Source organism: Thunnus maccoyii, chromosome 19 (assembly GCF_910596095.1).
Source record: "Thunnus maccoyii chromosome 19, fThuMac1.1, whole genome shotgun sequence".
In the NCBI taxonomy this organism is placed as follows: Eukaryota; Metazoa; Chordata; class Actinopteri; order Scombriformes; family Scombridae; genus Thunnus; species Thunnus maccoyii.
In genome coordinates this window covers 356111-370521 of record NC_056551.1, presented here as the reverse complement: position 1 = coordinate 370521, position 14411 = coordinate 356111, and the positions used below count along the sequence as shown (strand labels likewise).

The following is a 14411-nucleotide window of genomic DNA, read 5'->3' as shown; positions in this document are numbered from 1 at the left end:
GGCTAGTTGGCACCAATGACCTTTTCTGCAGACCTGACTGTCTTTTGTAGTCTGTTCAATCAATTCAATCAGTTTTTATTTATATAACGCCAAATCACAACAAAAGGCATCTCAGGGCACTTTTCACATAGAGCAAGTCTAGACCAAAACCCAACAATTCCCCCATGAGCAAGCACTTGGCGACAGAGGTGGGGGGGTGGGGGAGGGGGTAACAACAATCATTACAATAACAATAACAGCAGCAATAGCCAGGGAGGGACACCAACAGGACTGCGAAGGACCGCAAAGGCTTGGCAACCCAGGGTTTCCTGTGAGATGAAAAAGCACAAAAAACTCAGGGGAAGAAGCCAAGTTAGTAACATGCATTGATGGTACATGAATGCATACAGATGGAAAGGAGGAGGAGGAGAGGGGACCTCAGTGTATCATGGGAAGTCCCGCCTGGCCGGCCCTAACTATAAGCTTTATCAAAAGGGAAAGTTTTAAGCCGACTCTTAAACGTAGAGGGTGTCCCCCCGGACCAAATCTGGAAGATGGTTCCACAGGAGAGGAGCCTGATAGCTGAAGGCTCTGCCTCCCATTCTACTTTTAAAGACTGAGAGCGCAGTGTTGTAGTGGGGTAATACAGTACTGTTCCTGTCCTGTTTGGTGGCTGATCCAAACCAGACAGTAATGGAGAACAGATTTGATGACTGTAGTGTAAAATTGGATCAGCAGCACCTGAGGCAGGTCGTACTTCCTGACCTGGCGCACATCCTCTGCAGGGCCTTTTTGATGACTGTGTCAATGTTGAACTCCCACTTCAGGTCCAGATCCCAGAAACCTGAAGGGTCAGCTGTTCTACCTCCCATCTGTATGCATACCAGTGGCGGCTGGTGACTCAAAAAATTGGGAAGGACAGGAGGAAAACCAACATGGAATCTTACAACAAACCGCATCAAACTATATCATTGTCCCCCACTTGATGAAATCGGAGGGGTGGGGGGCAATTTTATATGCCAATAAAACAATTTGCTTTCAAAAACAAAAACCCCTGAGTGGCGAAATGGCTGCTTCTTTATTTAGCATATACATATTGTTTCTAAACAAAGAAGAGCTCATTTTAGCCATGGAGTGGTTCAGAATGTCATTTTACCGACAAAGTTAAATTCAAACTTATAGTATTGTTCTATTGTGACAACAGATTTATGTTCGCACCAAAACCGACAACATATCACATGATTTACATGTGTTTCCTATGTATTTTCTTAGTATACAGAAATATATAAAGTACCACAAAGCTTATAATGTGATACAGGTACAGATCAGTGCTGAATACAAGACTGAACACTAAAAATATTCACAGATCTAAAAAAGTATTAATGCATGTATCAAATACATGACTTACACACTCTTATCTATATAAAAAACATAGTCTACAAAGCTGACATGTTAGCACTCGTTATTCTAGTTACTTTAAGCTTATTACTCAATATACGGCTCAGCTTTAAAACGAACTGAAGAAATTGTCGCAAGCAAGCAGCCAGACCTCCTGCACATTCATTCACAAATCACACAACAACAACAGGTACATCATATACATATATATATATATATATATATATATATATATATATCTTCTGCATTCTTGTTAAGGTGATAAATTCACACATCAGCCACACAGAGAGACATTTAACCATCAAAGATTAAATTAGTGACCAGAGAGACAGAGAGAGAAGCTGTATCTGACTCACGTTATCTGACATCTTCCTCTTTCTTTCATGGAGATGAAGTATCCATGTCATCACTTCCATTTGTGGCTGTTGGTCATCTTGTTTGTTAGTTAGCAGAACTTTGCGGCGGTTGGTTAACCAGTCTGATATCATTAGCAACAATGACAAACAAGCTAACTCTCCTAGTTGTTTGCCTGGTTGGTTCTCTTCCTCTCCAGCCGTTCCCTGGTGGCGTCCTGCTGCTGCTGCGCTGCACAATCCAGATCCATTCTCACCATTAGCTTAGCAACGGTCCTTAACAGTCCTTCCATGGATGTATAAAGAGTCCTTCAGGGCTGTTACAAGAACTGTTGGCTAACACAAGCAGCTATCTACTGCTCGATAAAAGAAGTGAAACGTAATTTATCTATATCTTACCAGTCTTCTTCTCTTAACAGTTTGTCACTCTCACGTACTTTACAGTGGTAGAGAATAGAAGATGAAATCTGGAAACTATCATTGGACCGACCGAATGTCAATATTGCATTCTGGTTGTTGATTGGTTAGGGAGGACGTCCTCCCTTGGTGATGCATCATCCACTAACTTGTTTGCCTGGAAGGCAAACTGCAGGGGGTCCAGCAGGCGGCCTGTGATATCCTTCAGGTGGGTCAACACCAGTCTCTTAAAGGACTTCATGACCACAGATGTCAGGGCGACAGGTCCTCGGCCATTCGGTCCTGTCTGGGATGATAGTGGAGCATTTGAAGCAGGAGGGAACTTCACACATCTCCATTGATATGTTGAAGATCTGAGTGAAGATGGGGGCCAGCTGGTCAGCGCAGACTTTCAGACAGGAGGGTGACAAACTGTCGGGCTGGGTGCCTTCCTGATCTTCTGTCTCTAAAAGAGCTGACAAACATCCTCTTCTCGGGTGCTGTGTGCAGGTGGGGAGTCGGTGGGGAGGTGATTGCAGGGGGTGCAGCTGATTGTGTGATGTCTGAATTAGATGGGTTGGTGGGTGAAGGGCATGAATGTGAAATTATCAAATCTGCAGTAAAACACATCCGATCTGATGGTTCTCCACAGTGTGTGGAGGCTTTCCTGTCAATGTCCTGCAGGCTTCTCCACACTAATGAAGGGTTTTCAGTGTAGCTTCTCTTTGCTACTCTGATCTCCTTTGCCAGTGTGTTTCTAGCCTGGTTGTACAGGATCCTCTTCCTACTTTTGTAGGCCTCTTCTTTGGCCTGATGAAGCTGTCTGAGCAGAAAGTCTTAGTGGGCACACAAATCTCATAAAAACTGATGTATGATCTCACAGTGTCAGTGAGTTCATCATATACAGATGGGTGACAAATTAAAGGGAAAAACTGGTACAGGTCTGAATGCTTGATCCCTACAGTGCGGGGATCTGGTGGCTCTGTTATGCTGTGGGGGGCATTTTGCTGGCATTGTGTGGGTCCACTTGTCCCCTTAGAGGGAAGGGTCACTGCAAATCAATACAAAGTTATTCTGAGTCATCACCTTTATCCTATGATGAAACATTTCTATCCTGATGGGAGTGGTCTCTTCCAGAATGACAATGCCCCAGTTCACAGGGCACGAGGGGTCACTGAATGGTTTGATGAGTATGAAAATAATGTGAATCATATGCTATGGCCTTTGCAGTCACCAGATCTCAACCCAGTTGAACACCTATGGAAGATTTTGGACTGATGTGTTAGACAGCGCTCTCCACCACACATCATCAGAACACCAGATGAGGCCCCAAACAGGTTCTGTGGTCCCAGGCTAGTGCTGAAAAATATCCCCTGACCATTGAACCAGAACACATGCTAGACCATTCTCCATGCATGTCAGATTGCCCGTGCAGTCAATTTGACTATTCCCACAGAATAGTCAAATCAACAGATGTCCCCATCCGCGTCGCGATCCTTAAGGGGCAGAAAATACTTGGTTCACAGGCGTTCTTCCAACCCTTGCCCCGCTTCTGGTAGCTCAACCTCAACTACCTATTAGTTCAGAATCTGATGCACGATTGATTCAGGTGACAGTGCTACTACCATTAGGGATATTGATTGACAGCTCTTTTGATGACTTTGAACTGATGCCTGTCATTGGAGAGCTACCCCTATCCATAGCCAGAGACAACATCCTGGACAATGTTCTTTACACCTTCCTGACCAAAATGATCACCATTTCCCACCACAAGTCGCTACAGAGCAAAGCAATCTGTAGCGCTGCTCTGGGCACCAGAGGGGACATGGTCATGTACACCCTCATGACTCAACCAGAAGACACAACCCACTGTCGGCAGCCCAAGGCAATGAAATACCTTGCATTAAGGTGAACATCAGCACAGGACAGTAGGGCCCCCACTCAGCCCACACTTTGGGCTGGGTGGGGGCCCATAGTGGTTAAGCAGCATGCCCACTTAGGAGCCTACTGTGGGCTGCCCATAGTAGGCCCCTAAGTACCCAGATTTTGGGCTGGGTGTGGGCTGTCTCTCTGGGCCACCACCTGGGCCTCATAGTGTGGGGCATTTCAGACCGATAATGGGGCCCACAGTGGGCTGCCCTTGCAGGGCATGCTGCAGGCCCACAGTGAGCCCCACACTTTGGGCTGTAGGGCCCGTCGTAGGACCCTTTGAGCTGGTGTGGGCTATCCACAGCACAGTCCATTTTGTCATGTTATTGCTTCCTAAAATACAAGTCTGTATTTTATTGTCATCAGAAAAATCAGGTTTAAAAATGTTAAATTTATAGACATAAAAATGTCTGAGATTCATGCATGAGGACTGTGAAAACAGTTGTGTATTTAGATATTTTAGGTTACTGTATGGTTAGAAAACTATGTAACACTACATGCTCTACTTACATGCTCTAAGTCAGTGGAAGACTTCTTGGTTTCTTCAAAGCTTAGCTCATGATTGTCTTCTGATTTCTGCAGTCAAGGGATGACAGGATCACTAGCAGGAATCTGAAGGACCTTTGGAATCTGGATGGATTGAATTTTGTATCATTTAATGATATATTAACCTCTTTATTGAAAACAAAATCTACCAGCATTGTTATTCCAAACCGTACCTCAAGGCAATCTGTCCATGATGAACTGAAGCTCCTTGCCCTGCTTCTTCTGGCTTGAGAAATCTGGAAGACACGTCAATAGTGCATTAGTGTAAGATTTATGATTCTGAAAAACAATTTATCTTAGCATATAAATTGAGTTTTCAGATGCATCTACCTTAGTGTGGATATAGTAAAAAAAAAAGTTTGAATTTGCTGAATTTCACACCTGGGTGTGAGAAGAGCAAAGCATGGTGGGAACTAAAGTCTGTTTTGGACTCCTTTTGTTCTACTTGGTGCCATTTCTTTGATATCAGGCTGAAGAGGTCCCTACGGGCTTCAATCAGGCTTTATGACTGCGTGCAGGCCTGCCTGCCTTTGTCTCTCACACAGGGTGTAAGAGGTCCAATAACAAGTGATGAAAAGTAGTAGTGAAAACGTTTGACAGAGCTATAGAATATGTAGATATTCATAATGTAGTTTGTGCAACCTCATTGTTTTCAACTCTCATTTTATATATTTTCACTAAAAATTTTATATATTTTTATTGAAAATAAAAAAATAAAACAAAATAATGAGTTGGGAACATTTTCACATGGAAAGCAGAGAGCACAAGTCTTATAATATGCCTTTAGCTATAAAGGCAGTATAACATAAACATAATTCAAAATCATAAGAGTATATGCTTTCATTTCACTCCCCCCTTTCAGCATTCCATGCTAACATCAGACCTTCAATTATCTACATCTCACATTGTAGAGTCTTCAACCCACTTTGCACACCGTAAAGGGCCATCGCCATGGGGAGGTTACTAACATTTATGATGCATGGTGGTATGGATTCCATCTTATGATTATCCTGTGATCAGGGATAATGGACCTCATGCATGAATGTTTTCTTATTTTTCTCTTATATTTGTTCTTGCACAAAGCAATAAGAGGAAAATAAGAAAATCCTATGTGGGATTCAACCAACCCTCTTAACTGCCTGAACATGTCCTAAATCACTCCTTTCAGCCTGATGAATGCCATCTGTTCATGAGGAGGTGCACATTCGAGATGTGATCATTGGCATATTCCATGCCCTTAAAATTGCCATATAAGACAACCTGTTCCGCTCAGTTTGTGGGCAAGTTTAATTTACAAAAAAAGTTTCCAAAGAGTAAAAACACTGCACAGCTTCAATTCCTGCTTTCAGAAATCAGCAGACAAAACCAGAAAAAAATTAGGAGTGACAGTAGGAGACCTGAAACAATTAGGAAATATGAATCAAGCTAACATGTCAAAGCCCCCACCTTTGACTTTGATGTAGACGAACAAAATTTGGTAGGCACATGCATCATGTCCAGATACACAAAAAGGCCTTGTGGAGCCATACCCTAAGTCCAAAAGGAAGTCAGCCATTTTGAATTTAATTTGCAATTTTAGTGCAGTTTTTTGCAATTTTAAAAAACTCCTGGAGATTTAACACGACTGACTTCAAATTTGGTCAGTGTCATCTAAAGACCTTTACGATGAAATGTCAAAATCTTGAGTTTTCATTGAACGCCTTTGCTGTGGTGACGTGGTGAACTTCAATGTTTTGCCATGAAACAGGCTGTTGTTGTAACTTGAATGTACATTGTCCAATCTGCACCAAATTTCTCATGCTTCATAAGATTCCCAGCCTGACCACATCTCCATGTGAATATTGAGTCATAGCGCCATCTACTGAGAACTGGCAGTCAGCCTTACATGACAAACATCATCTGATTCACATGAAATTTGCAAGGTGTGGGCTACACTTGATATATAGCAACATGATGTATTATTATGGGTGTTCCCTAGCACCGCTTAGTGGACACAGGAAGGGATATTTAACTTGTTCATGGAATGTCTGATAAGAGCCTGGTCCTGAACACATCTGCATGCCTGCAGTAAAAGTCTTGCAACGCACCCTGACATTTTCTCCGCAAAGAATCGCATTTTTCCCAGGGCTGAACTTTTTTTTTTTTTTTTTTTTTAAATTGTGAATAACAGTGGGAACAAAACAGGCACCAAACCTGCACCAAATTTCTGATGCTTCAGAAGAGTCCCGACCATAACACAGTTACATGTCAATATTGAGTCATAGTCATAGTGCCACCTACTGACAACAGGAAGTCAGCCTTATATGACAAACATCATCCAATTTACATGTTGTGGTCTACACATGATATACCGCAACGTGATGTATACTTAGTTGTTCTCTAGCACCACATAGTGGACACAGGAAGTGATATTTAACTCCTTTATACAACTTCCAATATTCATGAAAATACACGTGCATGTCTGTCAACCTCCACTAAATATGTTGCTGCATTAACGACCCTCTCGTGTAGCACCGCCTACTGGAAACAGGAAATTAAATCTTATGTAGCAAACATCATCCAATTCACGTGAATATTTACATGGTATGGTCTACACTTGATATACAGAAACATGATGTAGAATTAGTGGCTGTTGTCTAGCACCACATAGTGCACACAGGAAGTGATATTTAACTAATTTGTGCAACGTCCAATAAGAGCCCAGTCCTGAACACATGTGCATGCCCACAGTAAAAGCCCTTCAAAGGCCTGATCATCACCGCTTGCAGCTGCAATTACCCCTGTGTTTTGACCTTTGGATGCTGAGTCTTCCACAAACAACTCCAACTTTGCATTTACCAGTGGTGTGTCTTTGAGGCCTGGCTTTTGGGCTACACACTTCATTTGTGATGATATCTTAACCACCTTGCTGCAGAGAGATGAGCAGTTTCATTCACTGACATTCACTGTAATACATCAAAAAAGCCTATCTGGGTTTTCCCCACTGCTGGGCTTCAGTATGAACCTCACTCATGGTCTTAGGTTTTCCCACTACTTTGTTTCGCTCTCTTTTTTTCCTTTACGGAGATGTGTAGTGCTGAGTCATCTATTCAAAAAAGTTTTTGTCCTAGTCCTGACACTGCTCCTGTCTCATGCATCTCATCTATCCAATACAACCTTGTACACAATTTAAATCATTCTTTGTCTTTCCCAAACCACTATAGCTCAGTCACATCCTATTCATAAGAAATGTGTGTAGTACACCATGAGTTTACTGCTTTATGTAGTGCACTTCCTGTTTCTGTGTGTGTCTGTTTTTCCAAGCAGTTTTGAGGTTATATGACCTGGGCCCTGAGGGTTGCAGGTCCCATCAGTACATGTACAGTGGCATGCCACGCCCCAGTTGCACGTATTGACCTGGGAAGCCTGATACTCTAGTGACTAACTGTTTATCTCTATCTCCATCCGCTGGGATTACAGTGGCGTGGTGTACAGTTCTTTTACTGTGGTGCCCATTGCTCTCACACCATGAATGTACCCACCACTCAGTTCTGGAGGATTTGGAAATTCAGCCTGTTTTATAACAGAAACAGTAGTCCCAAAAGTCAACCACAAATTTAATATTTTTGCCTGCCACCTTGCAGGGTCCTTTCAGGTGTCAACCTCACAACCACCTATCTAGTCATATTGACCACTTCTTTATATCTACTGTATGTCACAAGGAGAGTGGAGCAGATGAACCCAAATGCAGGAGACGGTAGGCATACAGGATCAAAAGCAGAAATATTTATTGAAACTCAAAAGAAACTGTGGAACAGGCAAACTGATTAGATGACTTGACAATGACTGAACTGAAAACTGGACTTAAATACTAACTGAACTAACAAGGATATGAGGTGCAGGTGGGGACAAACACAGAACAGGGCAGAGCTAATGAGGCTAGATGTAGGGCAGGTGAGTAGAAGGGCAAAGGGAAAAGCAGGCTGGAGAGGAGCACAGGAACACAGGAGTAAAAACACAGAACAGAAAACCAAAAACCCAGAAACACAATCCTATACTTAATAAACTGACATGCATAGAACTGCCACAGAATACACATGAATACAACTCAAATACACAAGCAACACTACAACCTCTCTTATCTGTAATAAACAGAAAACCAAAAAAACATAATCATAACTGAGACTGAGTATATGCTGTGTGAGTACAGACTGCAATGAAAACAAAATTCATGTAAAAACACTGCAAAACCTGGTTTGTCTGTGTTTTGCTATCATTGGCTTATCTTTTTTTCTCTAAAGTTTTAATATTTTCTTGCAGTAATTGATGTGTATTTAAGTTTGTGTGTGTCTGTGTTCTTACTATTTCTCTGGTTTTCTGGGTCCCGACCTTTCCCTGACCATGCACACTGTTAGTGTCCACCTTCTTCTTTGTCTTCTGGGTTTTGCCTGTGCCTCTACTCTGCCTCTGCCCTGTCCATCTCGCCTGTAGCCTCATCCCCTGCCACGGTCATGGGTGTGACTTTGTGCTTGGTGCATCACTCCTTTTTGACTGACCTTGGAACCTGGCCAGCTGTGCTATTTGGAGCTTATCTGCTGTGTCTTCTCTTCCCTTGATCTTTTCTTTTCCTTATCTCTGAATCTTCTTCCAGAATGTACGGCATGTCTCACATCTGCCAGCTTCCAAGACAGCTGCCAATCTTCCTGTATCACAATCAATGCAATGTCTCTTTATTTCAGACTGTTTATCTGGAAGCAGTCCTTGGATGAAGTAGGATTTCAGATGTGTTTCCCATGGCATCATCTTGGTTGTTTGCAGGTCTTGTGAGACAGCTGTTTGCATCTCATACTGGGTTTGGCAGTGTGTCCATGGTCTAAACATACTTTGTGTTTAGAGGATCACATTTTTGGCGTCTCCATCATCAGGAGGGAGAAAACCCTCCACCATGGGGAAGATACTGCCTTGTTCTTGTTCCTCATTTCACTCTGAATCTGTGGGATAAGGAAAAGCTTGTGTCTTGCTTCTAGTGTGCATCTACAGCTGTCCTTGCCCTGGGCTGATCTGCACTGGAAGTGCTGCAGGGGGTGGAAATGGCCTTCTGGTGCCCCTCCCTGTACCCACCCATTCTTGTTGGTGGTGGTGGCTCAAGAATCTTTCCAAGACCATTCTTGGGTTGTGGTCTTCTTCTCCTTGGGGCAACCCCCAAGGAGAAGAAGACTGGAGATTTTGTGGCTGGAGATTTTGGGGCGGGGCCATGTTTCAGACGGGTTCCAACTTATCTGTTTTGAGACACTACATAGTAATCCTTGGCTATATATATATCTGTTTACTCTGCCTGTATTGTGTTTCTTTCTGTCAATCCAACATTAATACATTTTCTCTAGGGAAAGATGAATCAACTTTTGGAAGTAATCAAAAATGATTTGACTTTAATAAATTATCATAAAACTGAATTAATTCATTTAAATAGCATCGATATTACTCTTGTTGAGTCGTACAAATACTTAAGAATTTGGTTTGACTGCAGGCTATCATTCAAGATTCTTATTCAGCATTTGACTTAAATAATTAAAAATCAAACTAGGCTTCTTGTATAGAATTAAAGGATGTCTCTCTTCTTCCAACCGTAAAACTATTGTGTAGTCAACCTTCATGTCTGTCCTTGACTTTGGAGATATCGTCATGCTGCCCATCAACACTTCAGCAGTTAAGCTCTGTTTATCACAGTGCATTATGCTTTATCACAAATGACAAATTTCATACTTATCATTGCTCTCTGTATCACATTATTAGATGGACTTCCTTAAAATCAAGAAGAAATAGTCATCTCATGTTATTCATCTATTAAACACTACTGTTGAAGCTTCCAAACTACTTAACATCTCTTCTCTCATTTAAATCTAGTAACTATAGTACACAATCAAGTATCTACTTAACCTTAGATATCCCTCTTATGTGCACTAATGTTTGCAGAACTGGTTCCAGGTGCTATGCACCTTTTAAATAGATCGAACTGCAAACTGCCCTCAAACTTGAGTCTTACATTCCCCTTAGAGATTTTAAAGGTTTATCTTTTTTATGATATTTGAAACAATTTTATTAATTACTTGCTTATTGTTTGGTTGTGTTATTTCTGTCTGCTGATTGTGTTCCTGTCTTAAGAATGTTTCTTGTTCTCAGGTCTCTTTTTGGAAAAGAGATCTTAATCTCAGTAAGGCTGCCTGATTCAGTAAAAAAATTGTGTTCGGTAATGGTCTATCATGATCAATGATAATAGATTATAGACTCTGTTGAAAACCACATCCATGTAAATATATACACACATATATATATATATCACTGCAACACTATCACATCACACTTGTGCCAACAATGATGGTAAAGCACACCCTCTTGTGTAATATTACGATTATACAACATTTACCAACAAAATAACAGATATAAACAAAATGTATTCATATTGTGAGGCAGTTTGCTCTAAAAATAAAAAACTTTTTGCTTGTGTTATCTCCATTTCCATGGAAATACATGGGGTATGACTAATACCTGGAAAACAATCACTCACGTCAGTAGACTCCTATGTAATGAAGCCTAGTTTACTACTCCAGCAAGTAGGCCGAATCTTAGTAATGACTTAGCAACAGAGACGATGTCTAGTCCCTGCTAAGTCAACCAGCCAACTTGAGCTAATGCTTTCTAGAGACCGTGGGATTTCCCAAACCGAATAAATACCACATATATAAACACAAAACTGCTTTGCTAGCTCAGTCTTGTTGTAACTAAGATATCCACTGAAAGAAATATATTTTCCATGGACAGAATTAGCTACTACATCTGCAAACTTCACATACATCTTTAAGCTAGTAGTGCTGTGTCACCGACTCGCTGGCACAGCTGATAGAGGATGCCGGAGTGGAAGCTAACATATACTCTCAACTGAAGGGAAAAAGTTTTGCTGTGTATAGGGGTAATGATAAAGAGTGGAGAAGAGTTTGGGTTTTTCAGTGTGTGTGAGGGTGTGTGTGTGTGTATCACTCATGCCACAGTCTCAGCATTCAATTCACTCAGTAAAGGGTCCGTTTGTTTTCCCCACGATCCCTAATCAGTTCAGTTCAAGTTTCACAAACATAAAAGAAAGACAACTCAAAACTCCGCTCCAATTTTTTTTTTGCCAAGTTCACATGTCTCCACAATTCAAATCAACCACCAGTCGTCTAACCAGAAATGACTGTTGTTCTTAGTGCGACGTTACGGTATGTAGTTCTAATGAATGGCGGAGTAATATTTTTAGTGATGAGGTTTTTTTTTCATTTGAGCACGGCTAGGTGTGCTGTCATGCTGATTTGAGCATGTTCTAAATGTCTAGTTGACCAATCAAATTGCTTGGTCGGAACTACATGTTGTATAATTAGCATTGCAAATGTCTTTAGATGTCACCTACCAAATTTGAAGTCGATCGGGTTAAGTTAGGAGGAATTTGTTAAGGTATAATGTCTGCAAATGGCAAAAACTGTGCAAAAATTGCAAAGTAAATTCAAAATGGCTAACTTCCTGTTGGACTTAGGGTATGGCTCCACATGTATCTGAACCAGTGGCGGCTGGTGACTCAAAAAATTGGGGAGGACAGGAGGAAAACCAACATGGAATCTTACAACAAACCGCATCAAACTATATCATTGTCCCACCTGATGAAATTGGAGGGGTGGGGGGCAATTTTATATGCCAATAAAACGATTTGCTTGAGTGGTGAAAAGGCTGCTTCTTTAAAGACATTTAGCATATACATATTGTCTCCAAACAAAGAAGTGCTCATTTTAGCCATGGAGTGGATCAAACGTGTCGTTTTACCAACAAAGTGAAATTCAAATTTATAGTATTGTTCTATTGTGACAACAAATTTATGTTCTCATCAAAAACAGACAACATATCACATGATTTACACGTGTTTCCTATATATTTTCTTAGTATACAGAAATACATAAAGTAGCACAAAGCTTATAATGTGATACAGGTTCAGATCAGTGCTGAAAACTAGAAAGATTGAACACTAAAAACATTCACAGATCTAAAAGTGTAGGTTCACATCAGAAAGTATTAATACATGTATCAAATACATGACTTACACACTCTGATCTATGTGCATGACATACAAAATATAGTCTACAAAGCTGACATGTTAACACTGGGGGTGTTAACATGAACACAAAACTCACGGATCGGATCGTATCACGGATTTGAGTCACGAAACAGATCATTATTAGGATCAGCGTTGTTTCCCATTGTGGGAATAAATGTTTCCCATTTATTCTATAACACACTTACAGCCAGAAACAGCAAGGAACTTTTGCCCATGGTCTTAAATGAAAACAACATTTAAGATGTCCAATGTTTAAATAAAATAAAATATATAAAATATTCAATGCTCAGTTATTGCAATATGAGGCATGATACCTTCCTCTTTTAAACAGTGAATGAAACAGCCTCTGTCCACATCATCAAAACTTGATGATAACAGACATTCACCGCTAACGTCAGTTAGCAGCTGAATGCTAATTAGCTGCTCAGCTGCAGCACATTAAACAGCAGGTAAACATAACTCAAATGTCACTTCGGAACCGTTAGATGCTGGTTTGATCATTGTTCTTCAAAATCCCTGTTAGCGACATGCTGTCTGCCCATGACTTGTACTTACAGCAGTTTGTTTACTTTGTCTTAAATGAGACATTAAATTTTGCAATTAATCCGCAGTTCATATGCCTTCCGAACCGTGGGGGGGGGGCAATCAGTACGGAAAACGGATCAACTACAATCCGTTAGACCACTAGGTAACACTTGTTATTCTAGTTACTTCTATCTTATTACTCAATATATGGCTCAGCTTAAAAACGAACTAAAGAAACTGTCAGAAGCAAGCAGCCAGACCTCCTGCACTCATTCACTAATCATACAACAATCAACAGGTGACTGAACAACCACTCAATTAAAAACGAATGAATGAGTGAGTCCAGACAGCTCACTGTAACTTCAACGAGCAAACTAACGTTACCCACAACACATTATATGATCTCTGCTGCATTCTTGTTTAGGAGATAAATTCACACAACAGCCACACAGAGAGACTTTTAACCATCAGAGATTAAATTAGCGACCAAAGAGACAGAGAGAGAGAAGCTGTATCTGACCCACATTATCAGATGTCTTCTTCTTTCTTTCATGGAGATGAAGTATTCATGTCATAACGTCAATTTGTGACTGTTGGTCATCTTGTTTGTTAGTTAACAAAACGTTATGGCTGCTGCTTAACCTGTCTGATATCATTAGCAACAATGATGAACAAGCTAACTCTCCTGGTTGTTCTTCTGGTTGCTTCTATCTCCAGCCTCCCCAGCAGCATCCTGCTGCTGCTGCGCTGCCCAGTCCAGATAATTTCTCCCGTTAGCTTAACAATAGTCCTTAATAGTCCTTCCATGGATGTATAAAGAGTCCTTCAGGCTGCTACAACAAGCCAGCTGTTGCATTGGCTAACGCAAGGAGCTATCTACTGCTGCTGTCAATATTGCATTCTGGTTGTTGATTGGTAAGGGAGGACGTCCTCCCTTGGAGCGTCATTTCACGTGTGATGGCCAATCACAGATTAGCATGACAAAAAAATGAAATACATTAAGTCCAATGTAAGAGATCCCGCCCTGCGGAGGACAGCAAGCGCCCGTCCTCCTCTGTCCCCCACTCCACCTCCACCCATGAATTCCTCTTTCATGGCGAGACATGCAAATTGACCAGCAGGCTATGTCAAGGGTGTTCCATGGAAACTCACGATTTTGATAACTTTTC

General features: G+C 41.3%; 1 long non-coding RNA gene across 1 annotated transcript; it reads right to left on the bottom strand.

Moving 5' to 3' along the window:
* Positions 1 to 268: 268 nt before the first annotated feature.
* LOC121886221 lies at positions 269 to 9202 on the bottom strand. Its single transcript, XR_006092696.1, has 4 exons — positions 8943 to 9202; positions 4775 to 4837; positions 4566 to 4685; positions 269 to 308 (listed from the first exon to the last, which is right to left on the bottom strand). It is a non-coding gene; the product is annotated as an uncharacterized LOC121886221 (long non-coding RNA).
* Positions 9203 to 14411: the final 5209 nt, after the last annotated feature.